General features: G+C 38.6%; 1 protein-coding gene across 4 annotated transcripts in view; it reads right to left on the bottom strand.

The window, feature by feature from the left end:
- LOC103618747 (cadherin-12) overlaps nt 1–7753 on the bottom strand; it is a 442407-nt gene that overhangs the window by 43043 nt on the left and 391611 nt on the right. The window lies entirely within an intron of this gene.

Below are 7753 nucleotides of genomic sequence, written 5' to 3'. Positions count from 1 at the left end.
ACAGTGATGAAGACGAGCCCAAATGAAAGCCCTGATATATATCAATGAGTCAAACCAAACTTCAGGTATGACTTGGAATGTGAATTCTAACTTGATCTGAACCAAGCTTTCCTGGAAAATGTCGATCTTAGCAGTGAACTGATATTCATGCCATGTGCTTGAGCTGTGTGTACTTTGAAAAATGCAGACTTTGGCTCTGTCTTATGATCCTAGGTGTAATTCATAGGGTCCTGAAGATGACACAGCAGCTTTTGTGTACTTATCTGGGGTTTTGATGGAATGTACCCTGAAATCAGGTTGTTTTGATGTGGGTTTCTGTCAATGCATATCAATTTAGTGCCTTTACTTCTAGAAAAGTAATCATCTCAAAACCCTTAATGCAGTCTTATGTAGTAGAAAAGATGCAGAAGTTTATTTTCATTTAAAGGGTTTATCTGCATTGGCTTTCATGTTGTTTTTAATGTTGCTAACAAACCCTTTCCCTGATGTCTGGGTAACACTGGCACCTAGTGGTTTCTGCCTATAATTGTTAAGCTGGAAATTTTCTAACGGGAAATAATACGGTATCTGAAAAAAAGACCAGGTTTACATGTGTATGAACGAGAATATTTCAGTGTCTGTTAATTTTTCCCCAGTGTTTTCAGTCAGTTGTCACAGCCAGGATAGATTAAAATTCTTCTGTTTTCTGTCCTTATCACCGCAGGACATAGTTGACCAGATAACTGACTGGTGTAAATTGAAGTAGCTCCATTAAAATCAATTGAGTTACCTTGCCTTGCATCAGCTGACCCGCTACCATAATGGTTATAAATCCTTATGAAAGACTTCATAATTTTAGTAGACTAGATGCTCGGTCTTTTTTTTTGAGCTGGGGACTTAAAATTAGCCATATAAATCTAAACATCATAGAAGTAATCAGGCTTGAAAGTAATCCACTACCACACACAACTGTCCTCCGACAGACAAAATTACCAGAAAAGACAGTATGTGCTGCACCTCTGTCTGGACTGACAGAAAGAAGAAGAAACTAAGCCTGAGAAGAAACAGACAAAATTAAGTCTGGTAGATCTCATGTCCCAGTGGTGAAACCCTAAGATGTTGTCTTCACTAAAAACAGACATGTTGCTCCATTATCCAAATTTCTGCCACGCTGTGTTTTCATTTGCTATACTACTCGTGTGCACTGTTACTCATTGCCAAAACAATTTTACCCAAAAAAGTAGCCCCCCAACTCTTCTCCAGGTATTTATATTTTTTACTCTTTCAAAAAATAAAATGAGGGGAGAAATCTGAAGTTTAAAGACTTAGTCTGGAGAAGAAAAAATTGGGGTTAAGCTAGAGATAAATGATGAAAACAGGGAAAGCAAGAAATCTAAGCTCCCACATAGGTAGTAATTCTGGGTAATACCATGTATGTATCTTTCATACCACCAAAACTGCATTAAAACTGTCCAGATTGGCTCCTGTAATACATCAGTATGTTTGCAGAGAGATGTATTAATGGAAAGAGCCATAATTCATGCAGTCCTTGCAGGCTGTCTTTCACCAAATTACTCTTCAAGGCAGTTATACCAGATCATGGTGCATGGCCAGTGCCCAGTCACCACATTTCATGATGCAAGGGGATCAGAAAGCAATAAGATTTCAAACAATTCTGGATATTGGTATGTTCAGACTGGCATATTTCACTGCACAGGTACCCAGGAAGCTTTACTTCTCTATTTCCCAGCATTATGGGGAAATACTAAAGTATATTTTTAAAAAGAAAGTGTGATCCCAATAAGGGATAATATTTTTCCACTGTAACCTCAGAGCCACTTATCCTTTCTTTCTGTCCCTCTATGGGTCTGATGATAAATATAGTTAGGGGTTAAACAATATGTGGCCAGTGTAAAGCACGGATGGCAGTCAAAATAAGAAGAGACAGGCTGAAAGTGATGAGCCGTCATGAGAGAAAGAAATCAGTGACAGACTCCCACAAAATAGCAGAAAGTCTTCCGTCTAAGTGAGGTTAAACAGCAACTGAAATGTATGGAGAGATGGGAAATGTTGCAAGTGGTAAACCTAGGACTTAATTTCAAACAGAAAAAAAAAATTGTACAACATAACTCATGTAACAAGAGTATGGTTTTAATGTCTTGTGTGCATGGGGAGCTCATGCTACAATGTCCTGATCAGTTCTGTTTTTTCCAGATTTGAACAGTTGGGCCATATAGATAGCATAGACAGTTTCAAATTTTGGCATTTGGATTGTCCAAAATTTGCCTGAAAACAGTAGAATTGAGTGTCTGCATAGCTCTCAGGCAAAACCTTGTTTTAAAGCACGTTAAAAAACCATTTTATTATATTTCCTTTTTTCAGTAGATCTCACTCAAATCTGTCAAGGAAATCAGTGGTCCACACAGTATTCTAGCTGTATTAAAACCAAAAAAACCCAACAAACAAAAAAGCCCCCCACCACCGTGTTTTGCTGGTACATAATAAATGTCTGAGAGTGTTCAGTCCCATTTTCATTTCTAATCTGGAATGCTGCTGAGGATACAAACACAGTAGAATGTTCGAATCATACAAAAAAACCCAAATCAATAATATTCTTGAAATGTCTTTCAATTAATCAGATTTTAATGGAATGATTTCACAGATCTATTCTTTTTTTAAATAACAAAGAGAAATGTTTATTTCTTCTATAAACATAACTACATGCGGAAGGTAAGTTTGAATAAGGCTTTTATTTTGCAGGAGAGTTGTTTTTTTTTTTTTTCCTGCAGTTAACAGCATTTCTGGTAATATTAAGGCAATGCCTTATTAACTGTGAACCCTTCAATAACTGGAGTATTTCTAATTGATATTCTAAGTACCAGTGACAGAACAGATGTATTTGGCCCCCTCAACTTGTCCTCATCTGCTTTTTCCTATGTTGAGCTTACAAGCTGTTCTATATATTTGCCTAGTAAAGTGCTATCAGCGTATTCACACCTGTGCACAGCAAAGCCATTCTACACATCCCCAAATCAAACACATACTGACAAATCACTTTAACTTGCAACTCTGTAAGTACCATGAATCGACTAGGAGAGCACAAAACCAGCTTTGTATTAGAAATAAACATATTTTGAGATATTACTGTTTTCCACATTCAAGGCAGAAGTTAAGAAATGCTGCTATATAGATGCACCTATATCTAAAATTGTATATTAGATAAAGGGAGAGAGAGAAAGAGATTTAAAGAACTGAAAGAAAAAAAAGGTCTGAAAAATGTAATGAATTCTGATTATAATCACAACAAGGGTGGAAAAAGGACTACCCTGTCAGTTTGTTCTGGTTCACAAAGAGGCAGGACTGAAAACTCCAGAAATTTCTCCTTTTTATCCACACATAATAAACATGAGAGTATTGTTTCTTACAGAGGCTTTCACCTACAGTGATGGAAAAGCCATATTTTGGGATGAGATTTTAAGTCCCAGGACACATAGATAGTTATGGATAGTAGGACTGGGTTGAGAGGAAGTGCATATTAACTTACGTTTGACTTCATACTAGTATTGTGCAATTGCAGAATAACTCTGGGTCACCTGTGCTGGTCTCAAAAGCTGGCAATATTTCCCCTTCAAATGGGTTGAGCATCTTTGCATTCTGTGAAATTTTGGCATAAGATAATTTGCTGTGCATTGACTCAGTTTCTGTACTGAAACATAACGTGCAGTTATGTTTCAGTAACTGCACTTCTGCACTGGATTTTAAATAGAAAAAGGAAATAACTGGTACTACAGAGCAGGTTCACTAAAGTCAGCTCTAGATCAACCAGGAGCATTCATTAATTAGAGTTTGAGAATGCAGAGAAAAGAATGAGATCTGTTGCGAGTATTTCAAAATTTAATGGGAAGTGGGAAAAATATATGTATGTTTTGTATCTGGAGAAGAGGAGAAGATGACCAGTGTCAGGGGTTTGCTGCTCTCAAGCATCTCACCCATTTCTGAAGGTGCTTTTCCCTGTTCCAGGAAAAAAACAAACCAAACAACTGTATCCACAAACAAAGACTGAATGTCTCCTCTTCCTTACTTGTCCTGTTGTTCTTTGTGATTGTATCTGCACACAGCTCACCACTTTCTGCCTCTACCAAAGGACTTAATATTGCCAGCTCTTCCTCGTCAAAGTGCACAACCACTACTCCCACAAACTCATGAGTTATGATCACAGGCAGACAGTCCCTGTGCTCATACTTGCAGAGCAAATTCCCTGCATTTGGAGAAAGAAGGGGTGGGGTGGGGTGGGGTGTGATGAGCACTCTGTACAGTTTTGGTAGTAAAGCAAGTAGTAGCTTTAATGCAGTTGGCACTGAAGGATGCTGAGAGTTTGCCTTACTCTCGTGTGGTACAGGTGTTCTCAGATGGCTCTTACAGCAATGTCCCACAGCTACATGGGCTGTCCCACGGGCAAGACAACCGAGCTTAACCACCAGTAAAAGCACTACTTGCTGACTGCAGTTAAAGGCTTCTAAAATGTGGCTCCTGAGGTTAAAAGGAAGAACACAGTCCTAAAACCTACCTGCAGCTATTTGTTCTGTTCATTGTCCCCCCAGTTTCTGCTATTTTATCATCACTAAGGTTACTGTTTCTCATTGTGCAATGCTATGACATGATGGGATGTCATGGCCACAGCTTTGTCATCTGAGCAGTTAGTTTTAGTAGTGGTGCACAAGGTAGAAAAAAACAAGATGTGGCTGTCCCCCAAGCTTCCACTGAACCATATGGAGAAGTTCACCCAGTATAGTGGGGCAGTGTAGGATCATACCAGGTGAAGCCTAGAAACAGTTGTTTTCCAAGGTTTCAATTAAACACTGCACAATTTAGTAAAGTGATGTCTTCACACAGAACAAGTTCAGTGCTTGAACCCTACTCAGTTTCTGGATTAGCACATGGTGAGCCAATTAAAAGCGTTCTGCACAAAATGGGCTTATTGTATAAACTCATCCTTGGTTTAATAAATTTAGTGCCAACTTCTCAGTGATGGTTGGAACCTTCTATCTTCCTTTACTGTTGTGCCTGGTCATTAAAGATTTCAAAATCAGTCGCTTGCCTGGGACTGGCACATCTGAGGCCACTGCGCTCTAGTATGAAGGAGATGGCCCCTTCTGTCACTGTGTTTCTTATAGCTTACACCCACTGTAGTTTCCTGACGATTCAGGTAGGATAGAAGATACTATATAAATATCAAATGCACAAAACATTGTGTTAAACAGCACCAGACAAGGGAGGGAATTATAATTCTATTCCTAACATAGGAATATTTTTACTCTTACAGAGAACTGTATACAGCACTATCCTTAAGCCGGGTTTTGCCCCTTTTTTTAGGGATACTGTTTTCCTTTATTTTTTATTTTGAGAGAAAAAAAAAAAGTTATTACAGTACTAACCACACAGTGGTGCTACATGGCATTTGGATGATTTATTTAGCAGAATATAAGAAAAGGTATTTCATTTTTAATATCTGTAATTAGCACAAGAGTAGTAATAATCAGACATATTGGATTGTAGCACAAAAATAAATGAGCAAACAAAACAAATGATTTAAGATCTGCAACTTGTCTAGCTGTAGCTGTTCTTACCATTTAGCATCCCAGAAGCAGAGAATGGCCTTTTGCATCCGTCAACACACTTAGTGTGCTAAAAGGAACAGTTTAGACTGTGCAATTTTTTTCTCATCAAATGTATTTTCCACCAAAAATAAAGGTAGGCCAGGAGGGCTTCATTTTTATCAATTTTATTATAGAAATCCCTCAATGTTGTTCTTCATAACAACAGACCAAAAGAGCATCTATGTAGTGATGGACAGTTTCTGGCTGCAAGAAGTTTTTCAGGGAAAATAAAAGCAAATTTTATAAATGGTTTTGAAATGGCTCGGCACTGAATTGCTGCAGCACTTACAGCACCAGAATATGTTATAATAGAGAAGAAAGCATAAACCTGTTTTTAAAGCATATAGCACTTTTTATTAGTCACTTTCTCTGTTTATTATTTATAATTCTTAATTGAACATGTAGGTCCTATTCATTCACCCACTTTCATTTAAAAAAATACTTCAATACATACTTAAATATTTGCATAATCCTAAAAGGTCAAATCAGTGTTTTGAACATCTCGCAGTGTAAAATTGCCTCTCTGCAGGCAAGTGAATAGCGCTGTTGTAGGCTTGTACTGTACAAGTAATCCTAAAAGGTCAAATCAGTGTTTTGAACATCTCGCAGTGTAAAATTGCTTCTCTGCAGGCAAGTGAATAGTGCTGTTGTAGGCTTGTACTGTACAAATAGCATGCATTTTAATAGGTGTCTATAGAATTGTGAGTGTCCAGCACTTCTGTAAATCTGAAAACTGCAACCCATGAAAGCACATTTATATTACACAAGTGTAGGAAGATATAAAAAGACAACTGAGTGAACAATGTCTTTAAGAATCTGGATTGCTCTTGTTTAACCCAGGATCTAGCAAACAGCCTAAGTGGATGGATTTTGGATGATTCCAAAATGTCCTAAAACACTTGGATGATTTAAAGTTTTGTGAAAGGGATCTTTTCCCTGAGAAAAGTTTTGTGAAAGACAAAGTGTAGGGTCAGTATAAAGGCATTCTTTGTTGGAGGCCCTGTGTGTTTGGTTTATCTTCTTTCCACACTCCTGCATAGAACAAAACTGGTATTTCTTGATCTTCACATTCTCTCACTGTCCCCTCTCACTATGATGAAGATTAAAAGGTGTTAGGATTACAGTTTTTCCCCCATGTTCAGTGACAGAGACCTATCATTTACATTAGGCAACACTGATCAAAGTTCTAGTGTTGTAAAAGTTCCCTAGTTCAGATTATGCCCTGTCTTGTTGCTGGAAAGACTTAAATACAATGAGCAACTCTAAAGTATCTGAATATAGAAGTGGTCTTTTTTTTTTTTTTTGTTTTCACCTCTCTAATTTTCTTTCTGCATGCCCTAATGACAACCTCAAACTTTTCCTGAGTTGCCTGCCCATTTTTCCAAAGATGATATATCCTGTTTTTTCCCCTTAGTTCCTTCAAAAGCTCCCTGCCCACACAAGTCAGTTGTTTTGCCTGCTATCTCATCTTTAGGCACAGAGGGGCAACCTGCTTCTAATTCTTCAAGATTTCTGTCTTGAAGTATGTCTATCCTTCCTGGGCCCCCTTGTTTTTAAGGGCTGTTTCCCAAGGTACTCTCTGATCAGCACCCTGAATAGGCTGAAGTTTTCCTTCCAGAAATTCAGTGTAGAGGTTTTGTTGATGGCTCTCGTTTCACCAAACATTGAAAACTCTATTATTTCATGGTCACTGTACCCCACACAGCCTCTGACCACCACATCTCCCACCAACACTTCTCTGTTTGTAAACAGAAGGGCTAGTGGAGCCCCACCCCTGGTTGGTGATTTGAAACATCCTCCAGCTGCTTATAGAATAATATATCCACCACTTCAACCTGCTTGGGAGGTCTGTAACAGACTCCCACCAGGATGTCTGCCTTGTTGACCTTCCCCCTGATCCTTACCCATAGGCACTCAACCTTATCACCATTGACCTCAAATTCTATTGTGTCAAGAGACTCCTCAATGTACAGAGCCGCCCCACTGCCTCTCCTTCCTCACCCGTCCCTTCTGAAGAGCCTGCAGCCATCCATTGCAGCACTCCAGTCATGTGAGTCATCCCACCACATTTCTGTGATGGCAACTACATCATAGCTTTGCTGCTGTACCATGGCTTC

Source organism: Corvus brachyrhynchos, unplaced genomic scaffold (genome assembly GCF_000691975.1).
Source record: "Corvus brachyrhynchos isolate BGI_N302 unplaced genomic scaffold, ASM69197v1 scaffold23, whole genome shotgun sequence".
Taxonomy (NCBI): Eukaryota; Metazoa; Chordata; class Aves; order Passeriformes; family Corvidae; genus Corvus; species Corvus brachyrhynchos.
This window is presented reverse-complemented; position numbering and strand designations above follow the sequence as displayed.